The sequence below is a fragment of the Sciurus carolinensis genome, chromosome 1 (genome assembly GCF_902686445.1).
Source record: "Sciurus carolinensis chromosome 1, mSciCar1.2, whole genome shotgun sequence".
Taxonomy (NCBI): Eukaryota; Metazoa; Chordata; class Mammalia; order Rodentia; family Sciuridae; genus Sciurus; species Sciurus carolinensis.
Window position 1 is genome coordinate 86,405,430 of NC_062213.1, and position 17,007 is coordinate 86,422,436.

The 17,007-nt window shown below is 38.0% G+C and overlaps 1 long non-coding RNA gene across 1 annotated transcript; it reads right to left on the reverse strand.

The window, feature by feature from the left end:
* Positions 1-5,804: 5,804 nt before the first annotated feature.
* On the reverse strand, positions 5,805-10,020 carry LOC124978913 (uncharacterized). Its single transcript, XR_007107579.1, has 3 exons — positions 9,911-10,020; positions 6,757-6,922; positions 5,805-6,022 (listed from the first exon to the last, which is right to left on the reverse strand). It is a non-coding gene; the product is annotated as an uncharacterized LOC124978913 (long non-coding RNA).
* Positions 10,021-17,007: the final 6,987 nt, after the last annotated feature.

Here is a 17,007-nt window from a genome sequence, read left to right on the forward strand (position 1 = left end):
ATGTTGGAGTATTGGTCCTACTTTTCATTTGGCAGGTGTAGGGTTTCTTTGATCCACTTTGAGTTGAATTTTGTGCAGATAGGGGTTAAATTTCATTCTACATATGGATTTCCACTTTTTCCAGCACCATTTGTTAAAAAGACTCTTTTCTCCAATATATGTTTTTGGCACCTTTGTCTACTATGAGATAACTGTATTTATGTGAGTTTGTCTCTGTGTCTTCTATTCCATTGGCTTCTTGTCTTTTTTGGTGCCAATACCATGCTGTTTTTGTTGCTGTAGCTCTGTAGTATAATTTGAGATCCAGTATTATAATGCCTTCTGCTTTGCTTTTCTCACCAAGGACTGCTTTGGCTATTCTTGGACTCTTATTTTTCCAAATGAATTTCATGACTCCTTTTTTTGTGATTTCTATGAAGAATGTCATTGGAATTTTGATGGGAATTACATGGAATCTGTATAGCCCTTTTAGTAGCCCTTTAGTAGTATGGCCATTTTGACAATGTTAATTCTGCCCATCCAAGAGCATGGGAAGTCTTTACATCTTCTAAAGTCTTCTTCAATTTCTTTAGCATTCTGTAGATTTCATTCTAGAGGTCCTTCACCTCTTTGTTATATTGATTCCCAAGTATTTTATATATTTTTGAGGCTATTGTAATTGTTTGAGGCTAATTTCTCTTTGAGCTGATTCATCATTGGAGTACAGGAATGCAATTGATTTATGGGTATTGATTTTTTTTTTTTTTTTTTTTTTGCGGTACCGGGGATCAAACTCAGGGCCTTGTGCTTGCGAGACAAGCACTCTACCAGCTGAGCTATCTCCCCAGCCCTGGGTATTGATTTTCTATCCTGCTACTTTACTGAATTCATTTATGAGTTCTAGAAGTTTTCTGGTGGATTTTTTTCTGGTCTTCTAAAAGTAGGATCATATTTTAGCAAATAGATAATTTTAGTACTTCTTTTCCTATTCGTATACCTTTAATTTCTTTCTCTTGCCTAATTGCTCTGGCTAGAGTTTCAAGAACTGTGTTCAATAGGAGTGGTAAGAGTGAGCATCCTTGTCCTCTTCCTGTTTTTAGAGGAATGCTTTCAGTTTTTCTCCAGTTAAAGCGATGTTGGCCTTGAGTTTGTAATATATAGCTTTTACAATGTTGAGGTATGTTCCTTTTATCCCTGTTTTTTTTTTTTAGTGTTTTAAACATGAATGAATGTGGGATTTTTTTTAGATACTTTTTCTGCATCTATTGAGATAATCATGTGATTATTATCATTAAATCTATTTATGTGATGAATTACAGTTATTGATTTCTGTATGTTTTTTATAATTAACACTTTAATATTTTCTTAAATTTTTATTTTTACAGACTGCATTTTGATTCATTGTACACAAATGGGGTACAACTTTTCATTTCTATGGTTGTACACAATGTAGATCCACACCATTCATGTAATCATACATATTCAAAAAGTAATACTGTCTCAGTCTACTATCTTTCCTTCCTCCACCCCCTCCTGCCTCATTTTCCTCTATACCATCCAAAATTCCTCCATTCTTCTCTTGCCCCCCCACCCGTCACCTCCCCTCCCATTATGTATCATCATCCACTTATCAGCAAAAACAAATGGCATTTGGTTTTGAGGACTTGACTTATTTCACTTAGCATGATATTCTCCAATTCCATCTATTTACCAGCAAATGTCATAACTTTATTCTTCTTTATGGCTCAGTAATATTTCATTGTGTATATATACCACAGTTTCTTTATCCATTTATCAATTGAAGGGCATTGGTTCCACAATCTAGCTATTGTGAATTGAGCAGCTATGAACATCGATGTGGCCACATCACTTTAGTATGCTGATTTTAAGTCCTTTGGGTATCAACTGGGTCAAATGGTGGGTCCATTCCAAGTGTTTTGAGGAATCTCCATACTTCTTTCCAGAGTGGCTGCACCAATTTACAACTCCACCAGCAATGTACAAGTGTGCCTTTTTCCCCACATCCACATCAACACTTATTATTGCTTGTGTTCTTGATAATAGCCATTCTAATTGGAGTTAGATGAAATCTTAGGGTGGTTTTAATTTGCATTTCTCTAATTACTAGGGATGATGAGCACTTTTTCATATATTTGTTGATCACCTGTATATCTTCTTCTGTGAAGTGTCTGCCCATTTCCTTAGCCCATTTATTGATTGGGTTCTTTGTATTTTGGGTGTAAAGTTTTAAAAATTCTTTATAAATTTCAGAGATTTAGTGCTCTGTCTGAAGTGTGTGTGGAAAAGATTTTCTCCCACTCTATAGGCTCTCTTTTCACATTATTGATTATCTACTTTGCTGAGAAAAAGCTTTTTAGTTTGAATTCATCCCATTTATTGATTCTTGCTTTTTCTTCTTGCTCTCTGGGAGTCTTGTTAAGGACATCTGGTCCTAAGCCAACATGATGAAGATTTGGGCCTACTTTTTCTTCTATTTGGTGAAGGGTCTCAGATCTAATTCCTAGATCCTTGATCCATTTTGAGTAGAGTTTTGTACAGAGTGAGAGATAGGGGTTTAATTTCATTTTACTGCATATGAATTTCCAGTTTTGCCAGTACCATTTGTTGAAGAGGCTATCTTTTCTCCATTGTAAGTTTTTGGCACCATTGTCTAGTATGAGATAACTGTACTTATGTGGGGATGCCCCTGTGTCCCTCCTACCCTCTTTTTCTCCCTCTCTCTCCCTCCCTTCCTCCATCCCACTCTATCTCTCTTATTTATTTATTTATAGAATAATTATATGTAATTTATACTTTGGATTATACTCTACTACTAGGTTGTTAATTTTATTGCTCAAATTCACTGTCTTACTTTCCAAGACTTTCCTGACTGCATTTAGTATTTTCACAATACATTTTCTATGCCCAAGCTCTAGAATCAGCAGTAAATCCAAGATCACAGAATGGTATTTAGAAGCCAAGATCTGGATAATGGGTGTGCTTGCTATTAACTGGTTGGCACTGGGAAACACTAATTTTAATTGGACGTGGAATCAAACCAGTGTTTTCCAGCAGCATGTGTAATGTGAGGAAACATCCCTAAAGTGGTTTGGGCACAGGATTCCCTGACCTCCTTCCTAGAGGAGATTTGGGTAAGAGGCAGAGCTGAAGGTAGAGAACTCCTGACTGTGATATACAGCTGGACCTGAGTGCTCTACCTCCGGACTTCTTTTACATGAGAAAGGGAAAGCATTTAAGAATTGTTAAGTCAGTTATGATGGACTTCCTGTTGCCTGTGACCAAAATGAAACTGAATACACAGCACAGGGCATGACTTCTTAGCAGGGCCATATCCCAATAAACCACAATCCCACAGCAACCGCATCAGAAACTATAATAGAACAAAATACAATCAGTAAATGAGATACTACATTTTACCTCATTTAAAAGCAACTAAGGTACTTGGCATTGACGGCTAAGCTGGTCTGTGTTGAGTGCCCGAGCAGCTGCTTGAATAAACTGGCTCTTTCTGCAGTTGCATACGGCTTGGTCTCCCTCGTGATCTCTTTGGTGGTGGTTCGGGGCTTGAGCACAACACCTACCCAGAGGTCCGGGCACAACATTTGGGGGCTTGTCCTGGATGACCTCCCAATTGTCCCCAAAGAGACCCCAGGAACCCCAACCATGGACCATGAACACTGATCAGTAAGTCGAAAGGATCCTGACTTTGTGTGACCGGTCAATTTGTAGGAGGGCCCAATTTGTGTGCCTGTGTGATCTAGGTGGACTCACCGAAGGATCCTAGGCTGGGGAGGTAAGAGAGATGTCTCTGCCCCGTCTGGTTGCGGAAAGCGGCATCTGGGACGCTTGGAGCATCATTTGGTCGCCAGTATTTGGTTGTGTGAGCGTGAGTCTGAATGTCTGCGCAATGGTTAACATGTGGATTGTGAAAGTCTTAGTCTGTCTGTTGGTATTGTGTTCACTGTAGGTCTGTATAGTGTGTACCCTGAGCATCCTTGTGTGGAACGTTTTATTGTCTCTCTGTTGTACTGTTTTGTGTGTGAATTATTCTTCTCCATTTACTTTTCTGAGCATGCTTTGAATTTCAACCATGGGTCACTATGATGATTTTAAGAGTCCTGCTCACCATCTAGATGTAGAAGCAAGAAAAACTAAGTTGGTTACCTGCTGCCAGAGTGAATGGACAGCCTTTGACCTGGGCTGGCCAGCAGAAGGAACCTTTGATCTTAAAATAATTAAGCAGGTAAAGGACTGAGTTTTTAAGCAACTGGGAAGCCACCCTGATGAGGCACTTTATATTTAACTTAGAAGGACCCCAATTAGAATGGCGATTATCAAGAGTACTAGCAACAGTAGGTGTTGGCGAGGATGTGGGGAAAAAGGTACACTCATACATTGCTGGTGGGGCTGCAAATTAGAGCAGCCACTCTGGAAAGCAGTGTGGAGATTCCTTAGAAAACTTAGAATGGATCCACCATTTGACCCAGCTATCCCACTCCTTGGCCTATACCCAAAGGACTTAAAATCAGCATACTACAGAGATACAGCCACATCAATGTTCATAGCTGCTCAATTCACAAGAGCCAGATTGTGGAACCAACCTAGATGCCCTTCGCCCTTCAATGGATGAGTGGATAAAGAAACTGTGATAAATACACACACACACACACACACACAATAGAATATTACTCAGCCATAAAGAATAATAAAATTATGGCATTTGGAGGCAACTGGATGAAATTGGAGAATATCATGCTAAGTGAGATAAGCCAATCTCAAAAAAGTAAAGGACAAATGATCTCGCTGATAAGCAGATGATGGCACATAATGGGGAGTGGGAGGGGGCAAGAATGGAGGAAGGAGGGATAAGAGGGGTGGGAGGGGTGGGGGGGGAGAAAAAAATAACAGAATGAATCAAAAACTATTACCCTAGGTAAATGTATGATTACAAAAACAGTATGCCTCTACTTCATGTACAGAGAAACAAGATGTATCCCATTTGTTTACAATAAAAATGAATCCAAAAAATTTTAAATAAGAAGGAGTAGAATTAAAGGTAAACATCTATATATAAAAAAAAAAAAAGCAGCTAAGGGCTAGGGCTGTGTAGTTCAGTGGTAGAGCACTCTACCTAGCAGCCTCCTCCCGCTTCCTTCTCGTTTCTTCTTGGGTGCCGTGAGCTGAAGAGCTTTCCACTACTGGGTCCCTCTGCCATAATGTTCCTCCTCACCTTGGGCCCAGGAGCAATGATGTCTGTTGACCATAGACTAAATGTCTGAAAATGTGAACCAGAATAAGCTTTGCCCCTCCTCTAAGTTGTTTTTGTCAGTTATTTTGATCAGAACAATGCGAAAGTTGATTAAAACAAACCAGTAGAGGAATTTGTGGGTTATATGGTAATTCCATGTTTAATTTTTTTCTTTTGAGAGTGGGTCTTGCTCTAGTGCCCAAGGAGCTGGGGTTACAGGTGTGTGACACCAGGCTTGGCTCTTCAATGTTTTGAGAAACTTCCAATTTTTATTTATTTATTTATTTATTTTTTGTACCAGGGACAGAAGTGAGGTGCACTTACCCACTCAACCACATTCTCAGTCCTTTTCTTTTTTCTTTTTAGATAGTGGCTTGCTAAGTTGCTGAGGTTGGCTTTGAACTTGTGATCCTCCTGCCTCAGCCTCCCGAGCCACTGGGATTACAGCAGTGTACCAACAAGCCTGGCTGAGAAACTTCTAAATTTTTTCCCTTTTGGCAGAGCAGCAAGGACTATATTCAAAGCATAAAGTGGACCTCTGTTACATTTCCCCACTGTCAATTTCTACATCCCATTTCTATGGAATAAGGGGTGATGACATCTCCAAACTTTTTCCTGCTGAAAGGGGGCAAAGTTGGGGGAAATAACCCAAAGTCCTTGTTCTCTATCAGGTGGGGCCTGGACAGTGAATGGTGTTCAGCATCCGAGCAGGCCAGAGGTCCACAGTGGCAGAGGCAGGTGACTGGACAAGGCACACATGGGGCAGGGATCATGCTAAGACAACAATCAACAAGACAGCAAAGCATTACTTTTTTGTAAACAATTAGTACGAAAGCAATTAGTATTTCAGCCAGTCTCTGAAAATGATGAGGACAATAACTCAATCTTATCAGTGAAAAACAGATCAAGTTTATCAATGTAGGAGGTTAGAAGATCTGTAGATCTATGAGATCAGACTCAAATTAACCCAGGACAAATCTGAGACTCTAGAGTTCTTTGTGATCATTACACATAAGAACACTTCTGTTAGAGCCTCTAACTTGACTTACTTTTGGTAGGGCTGACACAACTGTACATCTTTTTTTTTTTTTTTTTTTTTTTTTTTTTTTTACAACTGTACATCTTAAGATTCACTTAAGTAAACCATCTTTATTCCTTTTAAATGTCCCTGTAGGACTGTGCTCAGGCTATACTCTCCTGCCAAGTGTTTAAGACCAAGTTGGTCAAAACTGACCTTGTTCCTATCTATTCTTAAGAGTCTGCTGAGATTCCTCAGAGATCACTCTTGGGGACATGTGCAGAGCCTCCTGGCTCCCTTAGCCTTCCCCTACCAGTGGTGACGCCTGCAATAATGGATCAGGATCTAATTGACCATATGTGGCTTCTCTTGGAAGCATCAGGGACATTTCCAACTCTAATGACCATCCTTTTTGCAGAACGTGCACTGGTTGACTTTCTATTTTCTAGGGTCATCTTGATCTCCCTGATCAGCAGATCCAGTGACTCACCAGAGTTGCAGGATGCAGAGAGGGGTCCCATCATTCTCTGGGTTGTGGCTGAACTTAGGGGGCAAGGGCCAAAATGTTGGCTGCTTTTTCCTTGAACACTTTACTCCCTTGACTTTGATCTCCCATGTTTTTGGTTTTAAACACCCAGTAAGCAGTTTCACTAGTCCTAAAGAGGGAGTAACAGGTTATAACTTCAATATCTATAATTTTACAGCTACTTCTTTCATTAATTGGGGTTAGGATTAGTACTGGAAGTCAGCATTATATACTATCTGTCCTGTGGGTGATGGCTTATTATCTCAAATTAACCCATTTTTTTTTAAGCAGTGCCTCTGCAAAACACTAACAGGCAACAGTTATAAAGTTTACAAGGAAAATACAAAATGAAATTACTGAGCAAAAACATTCTGTTTGTGTAATAGCTGTGAACCAAGAAAAATGATTTTTATAATCTTGAACCTTTACTTAGTTATATTATATTATATTCCCTGTTTGAGATCACAGTAATCTTTTCAAAAAAAATCAATCTTCTGAACAGCCCTTTAATGGATGAGTGGATAAAGAAACTGTGATAAATACACACACACACACACACACACACACACACACACACACACAATGGAATATTACTCAGCCATAAAGAATAATAAAATTATGGCATTTGGAGGCAACTGGATGAAATTGGAGAATATCATGCTAAGTGAGATAAGCCAATCTCAAAAAACTAAAGCATGAATGATCTCGCTGATAAGCGGATGATGACACATAATGGGGGATGGGAGGGGGGCAAGAATGGAGGAAGGCGGGAGTGCATAGAGGGATAAGAGGGATGGGAGGGGTGGGGGGAAGAAAAAAAATAACAGAATGAATCAAAAACCTTCTGCAAACCTTCTGTGACTTAGACACAACTTTACATCCTTAGTTTTGTCCTCTTTTTTCTTAGACTTTAGCCCAAGAATATTGTTTCACCAGACAAAATACATTCTCATCTGAAAACATTTCTTTTACCTTCTAATTTTCTGTACAAAAATATTTCCATACTTATAACTTCTCCTATCTTTTCTAGTTTTGGATGCTTTCTTAAATTTATATTTTGAAACAGTCCTTATGAATGCTATCTGTGCATTTTATTTACACAACAAATTTCATCCCAAGAAAGGATGAACATATAAAAAACTGTGCCTTAATCTTTTTTCTCCCAGGTTGCATTCAAAGGGTTGGAACACAGGATATTTTTGAGCCTGACCTATCTCCATTATCATTATCACAATGCCATCAACTTTAAGTGAGATCCCCACTGTCAATTGTACTCAAAGGCCCCTTTGGGTTTTTTGTTTTGTTTTGTTGTAGTAGGCAAATTGATATGGATGGAAGCCCTTTCCATCCTTTTCTTTAGGCTTCCTTGAAGATCCCTTTGCTGAGGCTGCCTACAAAATGCAGGTTGGCCTTAGCTTCTGTCTTTTTCTTTCCTGGCTACACTTATTTATTTTGCCAGTCTCCCTAGGCATTTAGTTTTTTTTTTTTTTTTTTTTTTTTGCGGTGCTAGGGATCGAACCCAGAACTTTGTGCTTGCAAGGCAAGCGCTCTACTGACTGAGCTATCTCCCCAGCCCTCCCCAGGCATTTAGTTTGATGGGATACTGTTATAGCAAGAACTTCTTTGCCCCAGTGATAGATATCCCCTGGCCAAATGGGGTGTCCTGTCAGATCTTAAAAGGGGAGACTATTCCTATCCCCAAGTCATAAACTAACAGTGCTGGAACCTACTGCCACATCCTTTGTGGCCAGCAGCATCCACCCCCCAGGGACAAAATGGGCTGGAAGGCAGGGCAGAGCCAGGTTCACTTTGGCCATTTTTTTACAACCCAGGTAGTTTTTCTGGGATTCCCACCCACCCCCATCCCAGTTTAGGGCTGGTGACCTTGACCCAGTCAGATGACTAGTGGCTGCCTGGGGCCAGGCCAAGAAACAGTGCTGGGACTATCCACACTGAGTTTAAAAGAGTTAAATCTTTAACCCTTTCTTCTGGTGTCCTGCTAAACTTGCACACCAGAGACAGTGCCTTTTGACACCTTCAACTTACTTCCTGATGGTTCAGACCCCTTATCAAGCAATTGCATAAATGCCTATACATACAAATCTTTCATGTACTTTATCTCTGAGTGACCGACTTCAATGTCAAGATTGTATAATAATCCAGAAAAACTATTCAAGGCTAGATTTTTACAGTAAACTGTCTTTCCCTTAGACAGGCTTATACCTAGAGTTGGCCCATTCAGCCAAGATCTCTCTGCTCAAGAGACTACTGGTAAGATCAATGCAGCATGGTCCATGTCTTAAAGTGCCAATAACAGATACAAAAAAACAGATGAGAGAGGATTACTGAAACCACAGTTGACGGATGGGAACCTTTAAAACAGACCCACGCATACAAACTTCTTTCACTTACTTTACATTTGACAGACCGACTCCAACTGTAAGATTGTACAATAATTCAGAAAGCTATTTAAAAGTCATATCATTGCAGTAAATCATTGTCTTAGACTTATACCTATAGGTGGCTCGCTCTTTAACTTACGTTACCTCTGACAGACAAACTCCAATTCTGAGATTGTACAATAAAGAAACACAGAGAGACAACCAGCTAGGAGCCCCAAAACCATGGCTGACAGACAGGAACCTTTAAATTGACAAATAAAGATCTTTCCCAAGAGACTACCTATAGCATCAGTGTAGTACTGGCCATGTCTTAAAAGGGGCAGTGAGAGATACAAACAGGACAACCAGAGGGAATTCCCAAGCCCAAGACCAGCAAACAAATGAGAACACAGAACAGATACAAAGGGAATACATATCCCTTGGTTCTTGAGTCCCACTTAACTGTGACTCCTACAGCAGTGGCACCACAGATGTCCCCAGAAAAGAGGGACCAGAAATACCCCCAAAGAGGATCCAGATGTGTGAAATTAAGAGTCTCGGCCTGCACACCAGGGGACTTACCAAATGGCCAAAGTTGTCATGACTTTCCTGAGTTCAGGTTCCTTTTTTTTCAAAGTTGACCAAAATGGAACAACCTGTACCGCTCAGGAAGAGAAGGTGGGAGTTCCCTGAAGCAAAAGGAGGTTCGGCAACTGCTAGTCCTTCCCTTTACTTACAGGAATAGCTCTTCTGGTTCAACCTGAGGCAAATCCACCCATCTCCTGACTCTCCAGAAGTTGGTTCTCAACATATTTGCCAGCACCATGAATCCTCAGCATAGAAGTGGGGTTCCTTGGAATGCAGGAGGAGGGCTGATCTTGGGTCCCATCTGGGTTGCCAAATTTATTGCTGAGATGAAATAGAAGACACCATCAAAAGTCTACCAAACAAGAAAAGCCCAGGACCAGACTAATTCTCAAATTCTATAAGACCTTCAAAGACGAATAACACCAATACTCCTCAAATTATTCCATGAATTAGAAAAGGAGAGAACCCTTCCAAGCCCTTTCTATGAGGTTAGTATCACTCTGATACCAAAACCAGACAAAGACACATCAAGGAAAGAAAACTTTAAACCAATATCCCTGATGAACATAGATGCAAAAATTCTCAATAAAATTCTGGCAAATCCAAACAAAAACATTAAAAAGATAGTACAAAATGATCAAGTGGGGTTTATTCCTGGGATGCAAGTTTGGTTCAACATACGGAAATCAATAAATGTAATATATCACATCAATAGACTTAAAGACAAGAATCTTATGATTATCTCAATAGATGCAGAAAAAAATACAGCACCTCTTCATGTTCAGAACACTAGAAAAACTAGGGATAGTAGGAACATACCTCAATATTGAAAAAACTATCTATGTTAAGCCCAAGACCAACATCATTCTAAATGGAGAAAAATTGAAAGCATTCTCCCTAAAAACTGGAACAAGCAGGGATGCCCTCTTTCACCATTTCCATTCAACATTGTACTTGAACTCTAGCCAGAGCAATCAGACATATGAAAGAAATTAAAGGGATACAAATAGGAAAAGAAGAACTCAAACTATCACTATTTGCCCACAACATGATTCTATATTTAGAAGATCCAAAAAAAATTCCACCAGAAAACTTCTAGAACTCATAAGTAAATTCAGCGAAATAGCAGGATATAAGATCAACACCCATAAATCAAATGTGTTCCTATACATAAGTGATGAATACACTGCAAGAGAAATTAGGAAAACCACCCCATACACAATTGCCTCAAAAAATAAAACAAAATACTTGGGAATCAATCTAGCAAAAGAGGTAAAAGACCTCTACAATGAAAACTAAAGAAAGAAGTTGAAGAAGACCTTAGAAGATGAAAGGATCCTGTTCTTGGATAGGCAGAATTAATATTGTCAAAATGATCATATGCAACACCAAAAGTGTTGTACAGATTTAATGCAATTCCTATTAAAATCTCAATGACATTCTTCATAGAACTAGAAAAAGCAACCATGAAAATCATTTGGAAAAATAAGCCAAAGCAATCCTTAGCAAGAAAAGTGAAGCAGGAGGCATCACAATACCAGAGCTTAAACTATACTACAGAGCAATAGTAACAAAAATGGCATGGTACTGGCACCAAAATAGACATGAAGACCAATGGTACAAAATAGAAGACACAGAGGAAAACCCACATAAATATGGTTATCTCATACTAGACAAAGGCTCCAAAAACATACATTGGAGAAAAGATAGCCTATTCAACAAATGGTGCTGGGAAAACTGGAAATCTATATGTAACAAAATGGAATTAAACCTCTGTCTTTCACCCTGCACAAAAATCAACTCAAAGTGGATCAAAGACTTAGGCACTAGAATAGACACCCTGTGCCTAATAGAAGAAAAAAGAGGCCCAAATCTTCATCTTAGGACCTGACTTCCTTAACAAGACTCCTAAAACACAAGAAGTAAAATCAAGAATCAACAAATGGAATGGATTCAAACTAAAAAGCTTCTTCTCGGCAAAGGAAACAATCAATAATGTGAAGAGAGAGCCTACAGATTGGGAGAAAATTTTTATCACACATACCTCAGAGTACTAATCTCCAGGATATGTACAGAACTCAAAAAACTTAACACCAAAAAAAAAATCAATAAATGGGTTAAGGAATTGAACAGACACTTCACAGAAGAAATACAATCAATCAACAAACATATGAAAAAATGTTCATCATATCTTGCAATTAGAGAGATGCAAATAAAAACTACTCTAAGATTTCATCTCACTCCAGTCAGAATGACAATTATCAAGAATACAAGCAACAATAAGTGTTGGTGAGGATGTGGGGAAAAAGGTACACTCATACATTGCTGGTGGGACTGCAGATTGATATAATCACTATGGAAAGAAGTATGGAGATTCTTTGGAAAACTTGGAATGGAACCACTGTTTGACCCAGTGATCCTACTCTTTGGTTTATACCCAGAGGACTTAAAGTCAGTATACTACAGTGACACAGCCACATCAATGCTTACTAAAGCAGCTAAACTCACAGCAGATAAGCTATTTAACCAACCTAGGTGTCCTTCAACAGATGAATAGATAAAGAAAATATGGTACATATACACATTTGGAATATTACTCAGCCTTAAAGAAGAAAGAAATTATGGCATTTGCCAGTAAGTGGATAGAACTAGAGCATATCATGCTAGTGAAATAAGCAAATCTCCAAAAAACCAAAGGCCAGATGTTTTCTCTAATAAGTGGATGCTGATCCAAAGTGGGGGGTGGATAGGGAAAAATGAAGGAATTCTGGATTATGCAGAGGGGAGTGAGGGGAGGGATGGGGTGGCGGGGTAGGGAAAAATAAATTAATTAATTAAAAAAAGGAAATGGTAAGTTAAAACTATAGTGAAGGCTGGGAGTATAGCTCAGTGACAGACAACTTACCTAGTACACTTGAGTCTCTGATTTTGATCACCAGCACTGGAGAAAAATAAAAACAAAATATACAAAGCAAATAAAGTATAGAACATATTTTAAAGAATGCAATAATTAGATACCGCTACATACCTTCTAGGATGACCAAAATCCAAAGCATCCAGTGTTAATGAGGATGTGGAGAAGCAGTACTGCCTGTTCGTTTCTGACAGAAATGGAAAATGGTGCAAACACTTTGCAAGACAGTTTCACAAAACTACAAATATTCTTGTCACATGAACCAGCAACCATACTCCTTGATTTGTACCCAAATAAATTAAAACTTATGCCCATGAAAAAAAAAAGAAAGGAAAAAGAAGCATGAATATTTGTGGCAATTTTATTCACAAACTTAGAAGCAACCAAAATGTACTTCAGTAGGTAAGTGGATAAATAAGCCATGATACATCTAGACAAAGGAATACTATTCGGCACTAAAAAAAGAAAAGAGCCGTTATCTCCTGCAAAGACATGGAGGAATCTTAAATGTTTATTGCTAGGTGAAAAAAGCCAATCTTGAGGAACTACATACTGTACCACCCCACTATATGACATTTTGGAAAAGGTGAAACTGTGGAAACAGTAAAAGGATTAGTGGTTGCCAGGGATCAGGGAAGGAGACATGAACCGGCAGAACACAGGATTTTAGGGCAGTGAAACTATTCTGCATGATACTGAAATGGTATGTTACATGTTAGCATGTGTTTATTAAAACCCATAGAATGAGACTGAGCATGGTGGCACACTCCTGAAATCCCAGCATCTCGAGAAGCAGGAGGATTGCAAGTTCAAAGCCAGCCTCAGAAATTTAGTGAGGACCTAAGCAACTTAGCAAGACCCTGTCTTCCACAAAAAAACTCTAAAAAGGTCTAGGGATATGATTGAGTGGTGAATTGTTTCTGGGTTCAATCCCTGGTACAAAAAAAAAAAAAAAAAAGAAAAAGAAAAAGAAAGAAAGAAAGAAAGAAAGAAAGAAAGAAAGAAAGAAAGAAAGAAAGAAAGAAAGAAAGAAAGAAAGAAAGAAAGAAAGAAAGAAAGAAAGAAAGAAAGAAAGAAAGAAAGAAAGAAAGAAAGAAAGAAAGAAAAGAAAGAAAGAAAGAAAGAAAGAAAGAAAGGAAAGAAAGAAAGAAAGAAAGAAAGAAAGAAAGAAAGAAAGGAAAGAAAGAAAGAAAGAAAGAAAGAAAGAAAGAAAGAAAGAAAGAAAGAAAGAAAGAAAGAAAGAAAACAACTACAGAATTAGCAACAGCAAGAGTGACTCCTGACAAAAATTATAGACTTGGGTGATGACATGACCCCATCGATTTACCACTTAAGGTGCTGATGGGAATTTGTGTGCATGTGGTGAAAGGGCATTTGGGAACTCTATTTTCTGTTCAATGTGTCTATCAACCCAAAAGACCTGTATAAAATAATCTATTTGTTTAAAAAAAATTTCATTGCTGAAAGCTCAGTCCTTGTCCCTGATGCCAATGCAACAAAGTAGAACACAGTTTTGAGAAAAAGGAAAAAGAAGGTTTATTGCTTTGCTAGCAAAGGAGAAACATACCATTTTACATTCCTACCGGCAAGATGGACCACATCCAAGAAAATCATTTTCTTTTTCTTCCATTTTTAACAGTCTAAAGTTCTGTTTCATTGTGATTTTGCATTTCACCAATGACTACTGGTGTTGAACACCTTTTGATGTGAGTTTTGGCTGTTTACATATCCTTTTTGGAGAAATGTCTAGTCAAAACCTTTATCTTATAATTGAATTGTCTTTTTGTTGTTGAGTTCTGGGTATTTTTAAAATATATTCTTCATACTAGACCTTTATCAATAAAATATGATTTGTAAATACTTTCTCCCATTCAGTGGCTTCACTTTTTAGCAGCTCAATGGTGTCCTTTGCGCGCCTAAAAGTTTTAATTTTGATGATGTCCAACTTATTTTTTTCTTTTGCTGGTTATGATTTTGGTGTCATATCTAAGAATCTTTTCCCAAACTGAGGTTCATGAAGAATTCTTTTCCCTTGAGTTCAAATGTAAGTTTTAACTCTTACATTTATATCTTTGATCCATTTTGAATTAAATTTTTGTAGGTGGTGTGATTTAGGAGTGCAAATTAAATCTTTTGCAAGTGGATATTAGCTGACCCAGTTGCATTTGACAAAAAAGACTATTCTTTCCTTGTTAGAATATCAATCAGCCATTGAAGTATGGATTTATTTATTGAGCCTCAATTCTATAATTCTATCACATTGACCTGTATGTTTATCTTCATGTCGTTTACCAGGAAGTGTGGGTCCTCCAATTTTTCAATTATTTTTCAAGATTATTTCAATATTCAGGCCCATTATAATTATGCAAGTATTTGTGGATCAACTTTTCTACTTTTATAAGAAGGGTCATTGGGATTTTGAGAAGGATTGTACTGGCTCTGTAGATCACTTTTTGGGCAGTATTGTCATTTTTAAAATACTCAGCCTTCCAAACCTTGAACACTGAACTTCCTTTCAATTAATTAGAACCTCTTTATTACTTTCAGTCATATTTCCTGAACTTTTTTTTTTTTTTTAATAGTGCTGTGGATTGAACCCAGGGTTTCATGCATGCTAGGCAAGTGCTCTACCACTGAACTATACTCCCCAAGCTCCTGTTTTGTACTTTTTGGTGTACAAATCTTGAATGTCTTTGGATAAATTTGTCCCTAAATATTTTATTTTTCTTGATGGTTTTGTAAGTGAAATTTATTTTAAATTTCCCTTTCAAATGGTTTATTGCCTAGTGTACAGAAATACAAATGATTTCGTATGTTGAACTTTTTTCTATTCCTTTTTGCTGATTTAATTTACTTAGTTCAATAGATTTCTAATAATTTTTCCTATAATTTCCTCTGAAATAGATGTAATTTTACTTTTGTCTTTCCATTTGTTTGCCATTTCTTTTTCTTGCCTAATTGTTTTGGCTTGAATTTCTAGTGTACTTTCTGTAGGCATTTTTGTCTTTTTCCTGATCTTAGAGGAACCACTTTTCTTTTTCACCATTGAGTAATGATGTTAGTTGCTAGTTATAGATTTTTTTCTTTTATTTATTCATTTGTGTGTGTGTGTGTGTGTGTGTGTGTGTGTGTGTTAATGGGGATTAAACCCAGAGGGGTCTGTGTCAGTGACCTACATCCTCAGATTTTTATTTATTTATTTATTTATTTATTTTTTTTTTTTTTGAGACAGAGTATAGCTAAGTTGCTGAGGCTGGTCTTGAACTTGTGATCTTCCTGCCTCAACCTTCCAAACTGCTGATATTATAAGGATGCATCACCCTGTACCTGGCTAGTTATGGTTTTTTCATATGTGTTGATGAATAAGTTCCCTTCTATTGCTATTTTGTTGAGAGCTTCTTTTTTCAATCAAGAAAGTGTGTTAGATTTTGTCAAATTATTTTCTTTATCAATTGCGATAATACTCGTGTGGTTTTCCCCCTTCATTTTGTGAACGTGTTGTATTAATTTTTTTTCTAGTACTGGGGATTGAACCCAGGCATACTCTACCACTGAGTTACATCTCCATCCTTTTTGTTTTTTATTTTGAGACAGGGTCTTGCTAAGTTGCTGAGGCTGGCCTCAAATGTGTGATCCTCCTCAGCCTCAGCCTGAGTTGCTGGGATTACAGATGTGCTCCACTGTACCCAATAACTTGATTGATTTTTGCAGGCAGCACTACCCTTGCATTCCTAGGATAAATCCCACTTGGTCAATATGTATAATCTGTACAAAAGGTGGTTGGCCTTCCTTTCCTAGAGGTTTTAAAATTCCTGTCTCTATATTTATAAAGATATTAGTCTGAAAATTTTCCTTCTTATTGAATAGAATGTCCTGTAAACGTCTGTTTAGTTACTGTGTTCTTCCAGTTTTTTATTTTGTTATCTGGCTTTGGTATCAGGGTAATATTGGCTTCAAAGAGTGTGTTAGGAAGTGTACCCTCCTCTTCTTTTTGGAAAAAAAACAAATCTTTCTATTTTTTAAAATTTTGAGACAGGGTCACTAAGTTGCTTAGGGCTTCCCTAAATTGCTGAGGCTGGATTCAACTTGCTATCCTATTGCCATGGCCTCCTGAGTCGCTGGGATTACAAGTGTGCACCACCATGCCCAGTTTCATATAGTTTTTCTGTCCCTTCTCTCTCTTCTCTGTCTAGTGTCTAGTGTTTGTGGATTTTCCTGATGGTGTACACAGGTACTTTGGGGTCATTCCTTTCTTTTTGTGTCCCCTTGACTGCATGATTCTAATCATCTTACATTCAAGTTTGCTGATTCTTTCTCATTCTTTTTCAAACC